Here is a 16,421-nt window from a genome sequence, read left to right as displayed (position 1 = left end):
TTTCACAGGGAGGAAAAACATAATCAGCTGCAGGTGTGTCAGAAAATAAAGAAGATGAAGAAGATTAATAAACCAAGTAAAGACAAAGGGAAGCTGCAGTTGACATTGTGGGGACGGAGCTGGACACACAGATCAACTACAACTACACAAACTTAATAGTTAAGTAAAACTGCAAGTGCTTCCATCCATCTGTTATCTAATCTAAGGGTTGTTGGGAAGCTAAAACAAATACTGCAATATGAGTAAAGGTTACTTCCAGTACTTGACTCAAGTTAAGGTGGTGAAGTTTGTAATTAATGAAAATTTTAAATTCCAAACATTCTGTTTCTTTTAATTTCTCCTGCTATTCTCCATCTGTCTCCAGATGTCCTCAGACGTCCATCCCTTCAGTCACTTGACTTGACCTGTTCCCACGTCCCTCATCAGCTCCTCTGCATAGAAACCAGCCTGGTTTCCACCATCATTTGGTTGAACACATCTCATTGTGTTTCTGTTTGTGCTGTGGATTCATGTTCTTACATCCTGACTCATATTTATATCTATATATGGATGTGATCTTTAAAAACATCTTAAATTCCTCATGTTGATGTATTTTCATTTTCTTATTCCTGTGGCCAATGTTTGTTTTTACTGACTGCAGATTGAAATCAAGAGGGACTAATTATTAGACTGTATTTGGTCGTAAATATCAGTTTGATTCTGTGGAAACTAATTCACATCAAAGTCGACAACATTTCTTTGTGGAATATTTCTCGGGTTGATTATTTTTCTCCCCCATACATGTTAAAAATTAACAATAGAAACGTGGATTAAAACATTTATTTGTCAGAACAATGAAAAAAAAATTGTATTTTCCAAACTAAAGCTCTCAGTCTCCTGATGAAGGTTTTCACTGGAAGATGATCATGAAGAGTTTCCTGTGACTGCAGCAGTTTAGTGGGACTACAGAGTTAGTAAGTCCACATGTAGTTGTTGTGTGGACGACTTCCAAGAGGGACAATATCTATGGAATAAAGAAGATTGAACATGTGACACAGAATGAACAAGTCAACAAATGTGAGATGACTCTGAGGATCAGGAAGAACATTTCAGAGTTTGACAAACAGCTTCATCCCAACACTACACACGTCTCTGTCATCAGAGGAAGCAGCAAATCTACTTCTCATGTTGCTGCCAACTGTCTGATGCAGCTTTTCCCTGTTTCTGTGTCTAGTGCCACAACAGAACTTACAGCATCAACCTTTCAAAGCAGAAGTATTGTGACAGTGTGTCAGAACCTCAATTACAGAGAAGCAGAGAAAAATCATGTGACCACCTCAAATGAAACTTTATTACATCACACTCATGTCAGAGAGGTGTTGTGCTGCTTTTTAATATTAGATATACTTCTAGTTCTGTTCATTCAGGGTTAAAAAGCCAATTTTACAGTGATCTGATTTCATAAGAGACTTTATTGAACATAATACCAATAATAATACTGCCAGCAAGAAAACAGCATTATGTATTTCACCCATTCATGTGTGATGAATGACAAAATGTCTTCACACAATTCTACAGACAATTTAAATTACATGCAAGTGAAATGATATGTAAACACACACGTGAATTTAAAATACACAACTGATTCTATTAGAGAGTTGAGGGGAAAAAGGAGTTAAAGGGATTTTACTGTGTAACCTCTACTGCTTTAGGAAAGACTTGATCCATGTGTCCACTGCAGATGACTGAACATTTAAGGAGGTTTTGAGGTTCAACTTACAAAAAACAACTCAAGCACATCAACTTGTCCTGGTGCCAGCAACTTATGAACTTTTAGTAAATCCAGAGATCTGAATGTTCCTGTGTCCAATGTGGTGGAGCCTAAAACTCTCAGGGCAGTTTAATCCAATATAGGACAAATATCTGTTGCTTTTTATGGCTTAGGTTTTGCTCTTCTGAACCATCTGGACACAGCAGTTGCTGAAAGTGGAAACAGCTTTTAGATGAAGACACTGCTGTAAATTGTTGTGTTGTAGATTTTCTCTCAAGTCAACTCATCTCCATGTTTCATCTTTGAACCCTTGGCAGCTGCTTTCTGACCAAATGCTTCTTTCCTGTTTGAAGCAGGTCAAAGGCTGTGATGTCCCACATCATATATTCATGGAGTTAGGAGCAACAACACAACTCTGCTCCACACTAACCACACAAGTCGAGCGTCCACATCAGAGTGGTCATTATTCTCCTACTTCTACCGGAGGCAGGATCACAGTCTGTGCATCCTGCCCATTCTTTTTCTCTTTCTTTGCTGTTAGTGCTGAAGTTCTAATTAGGAAAACACAAACACTCAGGGTGGACAGTATGGATGACTTGGTGCAAGAGTGAACACATTTTCTTCATCATCAACACAAACCTGACACCAACCTAAATGATTGGCAGTAATGAAAGAACCATCCAAATGTTTCTCTTAAGTCCAAGTATCAATGGTGCAGAGTGTGTGTGATGGTGAACAGAGGGAACTTTGATTTCAGCAGCTGATCTTCAGTCAGCAGAGTTTCTGTCCACAGGAGACACTCTCACACCTACACACTGCACAGAGACAACGAGGAACCAGGACAGAACCAGAACCCAAACCCAGGATACAGAGGTTCAGTGAATGTGGTGTTGAAGGTGTGGAGGTGGATCAGTTTGTCAGAGGAGACACTGTAGAAGGACAGAGAGCCAGCAGGACAGTCCACATACACTGCTACTCTGTTAGAGACAGAGGACGTGGAAGAGACTGACATTAGTCTGTTGCTGTGGCTGAAATAGAAACCATGATCAGAGCAGATCAGACTCCAGGACTGATCGTTCCATCCAAACACACAGTCTTCACTGTTTCCTTTCCTTCTGATTCCTCTGTAACTCACTGATATATAAACTATTTCTCTCCACTCGACCTCCCAGTAACAGCGACCAGTCAGAACATTTTTACACAGCAGCTGAGGCCAGTAGTCAAATCTGTCTGGATGATCAGGATATGACTGATCCTCCTCCACATGTGTCACCTTTCTGTTGTTGTCAGACAGTTGTAGTTTTCTGTTTACTGTGTTTTGGTCCAGTTCCAGTTCACAGGCATCTGATGGAGAGAACAAGACACAAACAGCTGCAGTTTATCATCTGTTGATTTATCAACAACTTTACTGACAGTGACTGAAAGTAAATCATTCCAACTTCCATTTCATCTTCAACTGTGAAGAATGTTTGACTCCATTTCAAGTGAAATTCAACAATCCAGTTAGAACAACAATCCACTTGAGCATTTTATGAAATGGATTAATGAAATCCACATCATACACACATTAGACACAAGTCAACTGTGGAACACCTGTGTTTTTTTCCACTTGAAGTCTATTTTTCTCCTCCTGGTGTTTAGTGAAGCTTCATCTTTAAACACAGGTGTTTCATTGTGTTTTAAAGCTGTTGCAAACTTTTTCCTGGTGTCTGTATTAGTGTTGTCAATAGTATTGATTTATCAATACATGTCTATACTGAATATTTGAAAAAGTTTTAATATCCACACACTGGTATATGTTGTATATAGGTTTTGACCACCCTATTTAAAATGAATGAGGGGATAAAAACATTAGAACCACCTCTTCTTATAATGCACTGCAGTACGACTCCACCACCCAGTTTGACCTCAATAAGAAACACAGAGTAGAATTATCACCTTTCTGACAGTTTCCACTTAAAAACGAAGAAATTCTAACATTGTCAAAGTCGAATTTCTGGCCGAGCTGCCGTGTTGGATTGTACAGGTACCTAATAAAGTGACATCACACCTATGTGACTAAATGTAAATGTCCCTGAAATGAATGTGTCCTAAGCAGTAAAGCTGTATTTCCAACTTCAGTCATTTCCAGCAACCACAACAACTGTTACTATAAGGAGGAAGCTCCCGTTAACCACTGGCTCCATTACTATCTGTAGCTTCAGGCCTATGCAGGTGCTGGTGAAGAGGCAGCAGGGGAAACATTGGGATGAAGGTAGTGAATAGCTGGATGAATTCCTTCACCTCAGCCTAAACACAAACCTGTTCTGATGAACTTTAGGCACTTTTGAATAGACCACTTTCATTTGAGGGCTCACCTGTATTCTTGTACTGTTCCAGGGCAACAATAAGCACTGAGTCACAGACACTTACTGCTCAAAAGTCATATTACACCTTAGTTCCAACTGTTCATTAACTTACAATATTACCTCCTAAGACAATATCATTACTTTGAAGTTACTTTTGTTTTACTTCAAGGACAATCTCTGTGCTCATGAAACATAAACAACTTCTTCTGATAGGACTTCATTCAGATTTTTGCTGACTTCAGCAAAAGCCTGAATCAGAAATTCATCTTTGTTCTTCAGTCAAGAAAAGGTTAAAATCTAGTGGAACATGTGCAGCTATGTTCTCAAGAATCAAACTTGAAACACACTCACATCTCCTCACACCAGGTTTCAGTCTCTGTGGTCCATCATGGTCCACCCTGGAGGAAGAGACAAAGTCAGAATCAGCTTCATCCACCTTCACTCATCTCCACCATTGAACATGAACCAGAGTTCCTCAGTTAGTCAGAGACACAGAGAAACAGTGTGAGAGCTGCTGTTGTCTGTCCACCTGTCCATACCTGAGAGTGTCCAGTCTCCAGTGTGGATCCTCCAGTCCATCAGACAGCAGCTTCACTCCTGAGTCTCCTGGATGATTGTAGCTCAGGTCCAGCTCTCTCAGATGGGAGGGGTTGGAGCTCAGAGCTGAGGCCAGAGAAGCACAGCCTTCCTCTGTGATCAGACAACCTGACAGACTAAACACACACACACACACACACACACACACACACAATCTCATGTGTGTTATAGTAACTAATGTCCATCATTTGTTCCTTTCATTTCTGGCAATAATACAATGGCATTGGAGCCTTGTAGTTAGTCCGAAGTAAACGTTCTCCATTAGTTCATCTGTGTCCACTTCAATTATTGATATTTTATTGGTTGTGGGGATTATTCTCTTCAGACCAAACATGTTGGAGTCCAACTGAACATAATTGAGCAACTTAACTCAATCTGTTTTTTTATAAACAAGTCAAGTTACAAAGTCAGCAAACCTCTAGCTTGTCAAATGACTGTTTACAAAAATCTGAATCCTGACCTGAGAGTTTCCAGTTTGCAGTGATGTTGCTTCAGTCCAGCAGACAACAGCTTCACTCCTGAATCCTGCAGGTCATTGTTACTCAGGTCCAGTTCTCTCAGACTGGAGGACTGGGAGCAGAGAACTGAGGACAGAGCTTCACAGCTTCTCTCTGAGAGGTTACAGCCACTCAGTCTAAAAATAATCCAGTAAAACAAAAGAAACCAGATACAAACATTAGTTTTCTGTCATGCCAACAACAATCCACTTAATCTGAAATAGTCTATGTGCACATACAGAGCTTTGTTGGAGGCTTTGACCACTGGCAGCAGCCTCAGAAGAGCCTCCTCTGAAGCAGAGTATTTCTTCAGGTCAAACACGTCCAGATCTTTTTCTGATGACAGTAAGATGAAGACCAGAGCTGACCACTGAGCAGGAGACAGTTTATCTGTGGAGAGACGTCCTGATCTCAGGGACTGTTGGATCTCCTCCACTAGAGAACCATCATTCAGTTCATTCAGACAGTGGAACAGGTTGATGCTTTTCTCTGCAGACAGATTCTCACTGATCTTCTTGATGTACTGGACTGTTTCCTGATTGGTCTGTAATCTACTTCCTGTCTGGGTCAGCAGGCCTCGTAGGAAAATCTGATTAGTGTGCAGTGAAAAACCGAGTAGGAAGCGGAGGAACAAGTCCAGTTGTCCATTTGGACTCTGTAAGGACTTGTCCACGGCCCTCTGGTAGAGACGCTTTAGTTTAGGTTTGTGTCTATTTATAGATAATATTTTAGATAACTTGGATGTTGATTGATGTTCTGACAGCAAATTGTCTCCAGAGTTGCTGAATGTCAGATGGACATGAAGAGCAGCCAGAAACTCCTGAACACTCAGATGGACGAAGCAGAACACCTTGTCCTGGTACAGTCCTCTCTCCTCTTTAAAGATCTGTGTGAACACTCCTGAGTACACTGAGGCTGCTCTGATATCGATACCACACTCTGTCAGGTCTGATTCATAGAAGATCAGGTTTCCTTTCTGCAGCTGCTCAAAAGCCAGTTTTCCCAGAGACTCAATCATCTTCCTGCTCTCTGGACTCCAGTGTGGATCTTTCTCAGCTCCTCCATCATACTTGATGAACTTCAGTTTGGACTAAACCACCAGGAAGTGGACGTACATCTCAGTCAGGGTCTTGGGCAGCTCTCCTCCCTCTCTGGTTTTCAACACATCCTCCAGAACTGTAGCAGTGATCCAGCAGAAGACTGGGATGTGGCACATGATGTGGAGGCTTCGTGATGTCTTGATGTGGGAGATGATTCTGCTGGCCTGCTCCTCATCTCTGAATCTCTTCCTGAAGTACTCCTCCTTCTGTGGGTCAGTGAACCCTCTGACCTCTGTCACCATGTCAACACACTCAGGAGGGATCTGATTGGCTGCTGCAGGTCGTGTGGTTATCCAGAGGCGAGCAGAGGGAAGCAGGTTCCCCCTGATGAGGTTTGTCAGCAGCACATCCACTGAGGTGGACTCTGTAACATCAGTCAGGATCTCATTGTTGTGGAAGTCGAGAGGAAGTCGACACTCATCCAGACCGTCAAAGATGAACACAACCTGGACCTCTTCAAACCTGCAGGTTCCTGCTTCTTTGGTTTCAGGAAAGAAGTGATGAACAAGTTCCACCAAGCTGAACTTTTTCTCTTTCAGCACATTCAGCTCTCTGAAAGTCAATGGAAATATGAACTGTATGTCCTGGTTGGCTTTGTCTTCAGCCCAGTCCAGAGTGAACTTCTGTGTTAAGACTGTTTTCCCAATGCCAGCCACTCCCTTTGTCATCACTCTTCTGATTGGTTCATCTCTTCCAGGTGAGGCTTTAAAGATGTCTTCTTGTCTGATGGTTGTTTCTGGTCTGTCTGGTTTCCTGGATCCTGTTTCAATCTGTCTGACCTCATGTTCATCATTGACCTCTCCAGTCCCTCCCTCTGTGATGTAGAGCTCTGTGTAGATCTGATTCAGAAGGGTTGGGTTTCCTGCTTTAGCGATCCCCTCAAACACACACTGGAACTTCTTCTTCAGGTTAGACTTGAGTTTACGTTGACACACTGCAGCATCAATTCCTGAATGAACAAAGAAGAAATGAAATCAGTGAGTGGATCCTTCGGAAAATCAGAGAATCTAAACATTTAAGTGTCTGTAGAGTTTTTCTTCCTCCATCAGTTTTATCATCAGTGGAGGACAAACAGCCTCTGATCTGATACAGATGTGTGCAGCATATTTACAGCAGAGTTTGGAAATGGAAACCTCTCTCCTGCTGTTTCCATTTCCTCTTTCCATCATGTTAAATCTGTTCAAATCCTCTTACTGCTCTGCAGACAGTCAGCCAGCTCCTCCTGCTTCATTCTCCTCAGGAAGTTCACTGTGATCTTCACAAATGACTCTCTGCTGCTCCTCCTCTGCTCTTCATCCTCCATCTGACTCTCTGAGCATTCTGGGTAACCTGGTCTCAGGACCCTCTGGATCTCCTTCAGCTGGTTCTTCACAAAAGTGACAATGTTGTCCTCCAGCAGCTGGAACAGAATGAGAAGTGAACATTTCATTGAAACTGGTAGAAGACAACATGTGATTCATCTGTCAGTCTGAAGACCTGCTGGTCTGAACACAGCAGCATGGACTCTGTTAGGACCTGAATGGTTGTTGAACATTCAGTCTGGGTTTTATGTAGTTCATAGTCAAAGTGTGATTGGACATGTACAGACCATAAATATGGAGTCCAGGTCTGGTTGATGCTGCTGGGCAAACTGATCACTGTGAACCTCTGAGCTCTGCTGCTCAACTCTGGGGAGAAAATAGAAACTTTAAAGGACGACTTCACTGATTTTGAACTGGCTTCTTTTGCTTCTAGTTTGGTCAGTACATGCACATAAATGCCATTAAGCTTCCCATTGACTTCCTTATATCACAATATCTCTGTACTAGTAGCCGGAAAATGCCTCCAGATGACATCACTTGAAAGAACCTTCAGTTCAGATTGTGTCATCTTGTTGCTCAAACTATGGATTTTCTAATCATGGTCGACCTGCTTATCCAGATAACATCATCTGAACTCCTGATAATGAAAAACCCCTCTGGGTGATGTCATCTGGAGGATTTCTTCAGCTAGAAGCAGAGAAATACTTTAATATGAGGAAGTCATAGGGAAGTTTAAAAGCATGTACATTTACACCCTAAACTAAAGTCAGAGAGCAAGTTGACAATTGAACCATGAATTCATATATAATAATATAATATAATAACATAAGAATTAATTTACTAAAAATAAACATTTTTAATTGATCAGCCCAAAAATAGGCCAAGAGTTGGACGTAAAGCAGGAGTTTGTTTCATTCAAGTTAAAGGAATGTGGTGCATCTCCATTTCCTCAGTAAACAGTTCAGTTATTGTTGATCATAACTTTCCTTTTGAGTTACATTAATATTATTTGTAGGAAATAGTCCCAAAGATCACAAAGATGTGATTCTATTGGCAACTGATTCCATCCTGATTTTAGTTAATGAAAGTGAATTAGATGCTCTGCACTTATATAGAGCTTCTCTATCTACTGGGACCCAAAGCACTTTACACTGCTGCTTATTCACCCATTCACACTCATAATCACACACACTGATGGGGGAGCTGCTATGCAGCTGACCTGAACTCACCAGGAGCAACTAAGTGTCAAGGACACTTCAACATGTGACAGGAGGAGCTGGGAATCAAACCAACAACCCAGGGATTGTTGGACAACTGCTCTACCTCCTGTGCCACAGTCGCCCTTAGCTCAGCAGAAGATTTCTATTTCATTATCTTATATGTCACAGGTTATGTTTATGATATTTTGCTTGCATGTCTCTCAGATTTCCTGTGTTCTTGTATTGACTTTGACTTGGACTCAGGTTGGCAAAAGCAGCATGTGCTGTTTCATGTGCTGCTTTATTTAACAAAATGTAACAAAAACTATGAAGCTCGGGACCAAGAGAAGTCTTCTAATCTTAGAGTCTTTAGTCTGACAATAACTAAAACATTTCTTACCTTCCATCAGCAGGTTGTTCAACTTTAAAGTCAATAATTTGACCTTTAGACCAGTCACTCTTCACAGAGACCCAGCTTGGTTCAGCAGAGTCTGGTCTCTGCTTCTTCATTCTGATCCAAACAAACAAGAGACAAATGAAAAGTCGTTTGAAGCTGAAAGCAGATGAATTCTTTGTAGTTTTTTGTAGTTTTCCTGTTTTTGGTATGTTGCTGACTCTTCACTTAATTAAATGGGAGCCTGATGGATCAGTGGTAGAGCATTGGGTTGGGATGCAAAAGGCCGTGGGTTTGAATCCCACCCCACTAGGTGTGGATCCGCTCACCCACCTCGGGCCACCTTGGTGCCGATCCCAAGTTCTGGACCAATTAAAATTATTTTTCTCTAGAGTAAAAAAATTACAAATTTTTATAAACTATAAAAATAACGTTTGAGATTCTTACCTTTCATCAGGAGCTTGTTCATCTTTAAAATCAATAATTTGACTCATAGACCAGTCACTCTTCATAGAGATACAGCTGGGTTCAGCAGAGTCTGGTCTCTGCTTCTTCATCCTGATCCAAACAAACACAAGACAAATGAAAAGTAGTTTGAAGCTGAAAGCAGATGAATTGTGAGCAGACTGTCAGCAGCTGAAATGTTAGAAGCAGATAGAAAGTCAGTAAGAAGACAGTGGATGAGGAACGTTCTCCTGTTCATCAACATGGAATCTGATGAAAGATGCTGTCTCATCTTAGTTGCTTAGTTGACTAATCAGTGGTTGGCTCTTTGTTAACTAAGACAGTTAGTAGTTGATGATTAGTTCTTCTAAGCTGTTATTGAGGAGCTGAGTGGCAGATGTGACAGTGAGTGGGAATAATGATGGTGGACTGATTTGACATGGACAAGAGTCATGGACAGTTAGAGATCCTCATCTCACCTCTGGTCTTTGGTCTGGCTCTCATGTCCCCCACACAGAGTGGTTTTAGAGGGAGGGACTCCCTCCTCTCTGTCCTCACACTGATTCATAGCAGAGTCCACACCTGCTGGGAGCTGAGCTCAGTCTTTACAGCAACAACACTGACAATGTTCCCTTGAAGCTGCTCAGCTGCTGAATTCACATCCAGTCACAGAGACTTTGGAGCTTCACCTGGAAAAACAGAGAGAAGATGCTGCTGTTGTTTGTGCAGTAGTAGAGTAACACAAAGACACAGGTGATACAGGACAACATCCCACACAGAGACAGAAAGGAGGACAGTTTGAACTAATATCACTGTATTGTCTCTAAATTCACCATAGTGATGACAGAGGGTAGAAACTGTGTTTGTATCTGTTGGTTCTGGTTCCTGGTTTTCTAAAGACAGACACATAAGACACTGAACTCTGTATAGAGAGGATGGAGCTGTCAGACATGCTGTTTGCTCCATTTCAGCAAAACTAATGAGCTGATGGTTGATTTTAGACAGAAGTAGGTGAAGACACCTGAAGATTCTGTCCAATGAGGTAATAAACATGCTGAGCACATAATGAGCTGAAGTGGATTCAGTCTTTTGTCTTCTTCACACTAAATTACATCATTTTGAGTTCAGAAAAAAACAAACTCACTTAAGATTCGATTTCCTCAGTTTATTCTGGTTTGTATCAGATCAAACTGTTCTTTTAATGTTGTTTCATTTTGAATCATTGCAGCTCCACATTAATCATTAACTGTCTGTATCTCCCAGTTCTCACTAACAACCTGAGGAACTTTGGACCAAACCACCTTTGTCCAGATGAACCAGCGTTACCACCTGGACTAACGTTTCCTGAACCACCTGGTTCAACAACCACACTGACTTTATCAACACTGTTCAGACTAAATGACGACACCGTTGTTCTTTCTAGATTCAGACTGAACCCTTTGATCCCTGACAGTCTCTCTGAACGTCAAACTACAGGTTTCCACAGAAGAGACAGAAAACATACTCACCCGGAGACACAGACACTCTCAGCTTCCTCCACTCCCAACATGCACTGAGACACAGAGATAAAAACAATCAAAACTCATAAACACGACAATAAATCTGTACTTTGACCCTGAAACATCACAGCAGCTCCAACCACACACACACACTTCAACAATACTGGGTCAGAACCTCAGAGCCAGTGAACCATCTTCCCTCAGTCAACATCAAACCTGTCCAATCCCCACCTGTCCCTGACAGAGTCCAGACCACAGGACAAAGTGGAAAAAGCTAATTTTTCAGACCAGCTGCCACCAAACCTTCTGTCTCTGCTCCACATCAGGTCAGCCCTGAAACAACATCTGACTGTTCCTGGTTTTCAGATCACAGCTCAGCAGTCCCAAACTATCTAGTCTTCACTGAAGATTTACATCCCATTAGCTGAGGACATGAGACACTAAAGGCTCTGAGGTTTCCCTGTAGACACTAAGGATGTCCCTCCTTTGTGCTTGGGTCCAGCTGAGCTCTGTGTGTATTTGTATCCCACTTTGGTGTCAGGACACAAGGACAGACACACACTCACAGACAGACAGAAAAACACGTTAAAACTCTTACCCAGAGTCCAACCAGACAGAGAAAACCAGAATCCAGACTGAAGTCAGTGAGACGACAAACAAAGTAATAATTCATGGAGGGGGGACAAAGGTGGAGCTGAGGTCCAAAAGTCTAAACCGGAGATCCAGAACAGGTGAGTAGTCCATTCACAGAGAAACAAGGAGAAACCCAAGGACCACACAGGAGTGGGAGCTGGAACACTCTGGGAAATGGACCAGTATATTTACTGGGAAGCTCACTGCTGAGTGGGAACAGGTGAGGGGGCGGAGAGAGAGTTAAGGTGAGCAGGAGATGCAGAGGAAAAAGGAGATGACAGGGACATCTAATGGCTGGAGAGGGGAGGACAGCACACAAAGAGACTGAGGACAGGACTGTGTCTGCTGCTCCATGGATCGTCCTCCACTGGAGCTCAGCCTCAACAGGAGCTGATGGTGAAATAAACAGAATTTCTGTCAAAATAGTCTGTGAGTGGTTTTATTACAAAGAATAAAGAAGAAGACAAAAGTCCAAAGAAGGACAAAGGACTGAGTTCTACAGCACTAGTCTCATGAGAAGGTTCAGCAAAATGAACAAAGAACCACCTGTTACATGGACATTTATCAGTGTTATGTCTCAGTCCTTTTCTAGCTGAACTACACAACATCGTCCCTTTTCTTTGCTAGAGACAGAGGCATCCACTTTCTCACATATCTGTCCCTCCATGGTCAAGACATATGTGTATTCAATTATTAATATAAAGTTGAGTTAACAATAATATAAAATCTCATTTTTAAAGTTACATTTTAAAAATAACTCTGTTGGGGCAACTGTGGCTCATCTGGTCTAAAGGGTCGTCCACTAATATCAGGCTCATAAAAAGTATGAATCTGTATATTTTGTTGATTGACAGGCAGAAATATTACAGTGTTATAGAGAAGCACACATACACATGGTCTCACTAAAGCTTTTCATCCGTGCTGCTCGACTGTGGAAAACAATACCTGCTTTCTGAATAGATACCAACATGTGGGTTATAGGTGACATAATGTTAGAGTCAATAAAATCTAATTTTTTAATGATGTCAGTACCTGAAGTTTACTCCCAGGTTGGGTTTGGCTGTCAAGCTCATCTTTGTCCTCCTGTATTGTGTGAATGGATTTTGGGACTGAGATCGTAAGAACTGCTTCAGCTCAGCTACATGGACGTCTGGTGTGAACGGCTCTCTTGCAGTGATGGGACAATGGTACCAATTCATTTGTCCTTCCACACTCCACCTTCATCTGAGATGGTATGTCCCACCTTCTGATTGTACAAACCTAATCCAGGAAATCATCAGTGGTTATTTGCAGGGTTGGTTGAGGACCAGGATTGAAAACTTCCTCTTCACAATGGTGAGTGGTCCAGGGCCAGAAGCAGCTCCAAACCCTGATGCTCCCTCCACTGTACGTCACTGCTGTGAGTTCCTCCCAAATAATTCTACCTTAGTTTCATCTGTCCACAACACATTTTCCCAGTAGAGCTGTGAGGTTTCAAGCTGGCAAACGTCAGGTGCTACAATGTTGTTTATGGAGAGCAATGGCTTCCACTGTGGTGTCCTGTCATGGATACGGGACCTGTTTAAGGTTTTGTGGATGAGTGACTCAAGAACACAGATGTTAACCAACTCCAATGAATCCTTCCAGTCTTTAGCTGTTACTCTGGGCTTCTTTTTTACCTCCTTGAACATTGTGTGTTGTCTTTGGAGTTAGCATTGTGTCCCTCACTATAAAAAAGTAGCCACAGTACCAAATCATCTCCATTTATAGACAATATGTCTATGAACGTGTGAATAAAGAAAGGCTGTGAGATTAGTCTGTAAAGATTTCCAGCCCCATGCAGCTTAACTCCTGATCAGAGATGTTCTCAGATGTCTTTTGTGCAAAGCTGATCACATCAGCTGATGCTGCTTGTTGAAATCCAACATGAAATAAGAGTTTTCTTTAATATCACTTCTCCCAAAGGGAACAGACCAGAACGCAGATTAAACAGGGCAGAAATCTTTACAGAAACCCAGTAAGTACTATAAGAACCGTATGGTTGCGCGTGCATGCGTGTGCATGTACCGTGCGTGTAGTGCATGGTGCCTGTTAACCGTTTAAAAAATTGCCCTCGGTGATCATCACGTGCTATTGCTGCTACTGCCGCTAATATTTTTTTTCTCCTTACAATATCAAAAGCCTCTGGAAAAAAATGGCATACGACCTGCAGGTCACGGAGATCTGTCTACTATCGAGCCTGTTTTAGATGCTGTGATGGAGAGCGGTGCTCTGCGTAAAAAGTCCCGTGGAGTTAAAGCTCGAACATCAGGGAATCCAGGGGTATGTTTACAATATTCAATACAATTCGGGGAATGTTGAGCTAAGTGTTGACGGAGATGATTGTTCATCATGCGTTTATCTGTAAAAGACTGGAGACTTTTCCGTCCATCAGTGTTTACCGACCTGAGCCAACCCGGCTTCCCAGAGTCGATGTATATAGTGCAATGGGTCGGTGCCGCGGTGCCTGTGATTTACAGAATTGAGACCGATTGTTTTAACAAACCACGTGAAGGATTTATATTTTTTGGTAAATGTGAGGATGTGGATGGGATGATGAATGGCTGGAACGCCCATACCCCATTTCATTGGAGGAATATGAAACATGGTTTGAAACTGTGTTTTTTATACAGTGGAGCGACTGGCGATCCCCGCAAAAACGGTTTATGTACATAAGTAGTAATTTAAGGAAAATAGATATATACTGTGGTGAGCTATGAACAGAAGTAAGAATCTAACAATAATAAATAAATAAGACTATGGTGGGCAGTAGTGCAATGGATATAGTGGACGACGATGTGGTACCTATCACCCCGACGCTAATCGGTTCTTCATCTGTGTATAATGTATATGCTGACGACAAGCCGGATGATCAGCAGGACGTCTCTTCAGGATTCAGACGTGGGCACGTGGAAGAAGAACACCCCTACCGTTTATATGCTAATCTAATCATGCACGAATCAACCGATAGACTCTGCTACACGCTCACACCGTGTGTGTCTGAAGTAACTCATGACTATAGGTATGAATCTCTCTACAATAATTATAAATTATGATTTGTATGAGTATGTTGTGGTGGAAGTCAGATGTTCCAAACACGAGCGAATCATCCAAGAGGCTTTTGATCTCTGGTGTCATTGAAAAAAAAAATAAATGAATGAATAAAAAAATAATAATTAATTAATTTTTTTTTTAAAGAGATATTGGTGTGTGTGTGTTTTAAATAGTAATGGATATAACAAATGAAATAGAATAGGTTAAAAAAACAATGTATTAATCTTTTTTATAACGATGATGATGTAAAGAAAATGTTCTTGTCTATATCCTACTGAAATTCAGTAACACTCTTGAAAAAGAGTCTTTCCACAGTTTGAAGGGCCGCTCACCACCGCGCTAAACGGATGTTCCAACCTGGGATCGAATGTTTCTAGCTGATCAGTAGCCATAAGGGAGGGTTGAATAATCAGGCAGCACTGTCCACTTAGTGTCAACAACCTGCACGCGACAGGAAAGTGAATTTCTTTCTCTCTGTGACACATGTCTACAATTGTGGAGCAGGGGCTTCTCATATGGTGTGTAACAATATTCACAAATATAGGATGAACCAAAAAAAGCCTCTTATTCAATATCAAATGATAGTGGTCACCGTGTAATTAGAGCCACACTGTCTGGAATAAGTCACATTGTTTATGGAACATTATAATTTAATCCCAGGTGTTTTTCAAACTTGGAAATATCTGTTAGAGTTACACTATGTGTGCTATCAAACCACACATCCATGTGTAGCTTTTTTGCAATTGTCAATCTTTCTGTTAACATCTGTTAACATGTTTCTAATCATGCTTGGTTCATCCTGCAGGTTAGTTAAATCAATATTACGCAAGTCCACATGCTGACGCAGCTCGACAGAATTAAATGTTGGTATCTCTTTATTTGATTACCTGTCCGCTTGTTAGGACCCCTGGGGCCATTGTCCCCCCCCCCCCCCCCCCCGACTGTGCGATATTTACTCTATCAGGATTATACTGTCTCACACACTCTATTAATTGACTATCTGACACATTAACAGCATCATCCTCAGTAACCATAGCATTTAGTGATGTTTCATACTCTCTTACAAATTCATGCATCTGACTCTCTGACACATCCCGATACTTCCCCTGGAATAAACACGCAAAACATCAGCCAGCAGATCATGACAAACTCTGCTCTGATTAAACGGCCGCTCCAACACCCCAGCGACATCAGAGTCGATTGGTGTATAGCGTCTGTAGTGTTTTTATTTATTTCACTCTGCCTCTGAATGAACTGGTTTAGGGTGTTTACCATCCGACCATATGTGTGTGAATGCCATCGTTTAAAAAGTGCTGACAGCGTAACAACAGCTTTAAGCACAATGTGACCATCTGAGTTTACAGAATCATTTGCATAACCACTACGTCTATAACATCTGTCTGAACATGAGCATCTACAACCTCCAGTTTACATAGAATCCCCACATCCAAGCCGCTTCCCTGTCTGTCTGAAGACCCTCCTCGTGATTATCAACAGGTGTTAATACATCGAAAATCTCATCCAATCCCAGCTGGTACGTACAGTCTACTGGCCAGTTTTTCGATGTAGGCGAAGAGGTCCGGTCCT

At 41.7% G+C, this 16,421-nt stretch overlaps 1 long non-coding RNA gene and 1 pseudogene across 1 annotated transcript; both read right to left on the bottom strand.

Moving 5' to 3' along the window:
- Positions 1–1,243: 1,243 nt before the first annotated feature.
- LOC137099663 (NLR family CARD domain-containing protein 3-like) lies at positions 1,244–9,736 on the bottom strand (annotated as a pseudogene).
- Positions 9,737–9,936: 200 nt separating this feature from the next.
- On the bottom strand, positions 9,937–13,078 carry LOC137099686 (uncharacterized). Its single transcript, XR_010910784.1, has 4 exons — positions 12,795–13,078; positions 11,728–12,152; positions 11,139–11,182; positions 9,937–10,319 (listed from the first exon to the last, which is right to left on the bottom strand). It is a non-coding gene; the product is annotated as an uncharacterized lncRNA (long non-coding RNA).
- Between the last annotated feature and the right edge of the window lie 3,343 nt (positions 13,079–16,421).

The sequence above is a fragment of the Channa argus genome, chromosome 1 (genome assembly GCF_033026475.1).
Source record: "Channa argus isolate prfri chromosome 1, Channa argus male v1.0, whole genome shotgun sequence".
NCBI classification, from domain to species: domain Eukaryota; kingdom Metazoa; phylum Chordata; class Actinopteri; order Anabantiformes; family Channidae; genus Channa; species Channa argus.
Note: the sequence above shows the minus strand (reverse complement) of the source record. Positions and strands in the feature narration are given on the sequence as shown.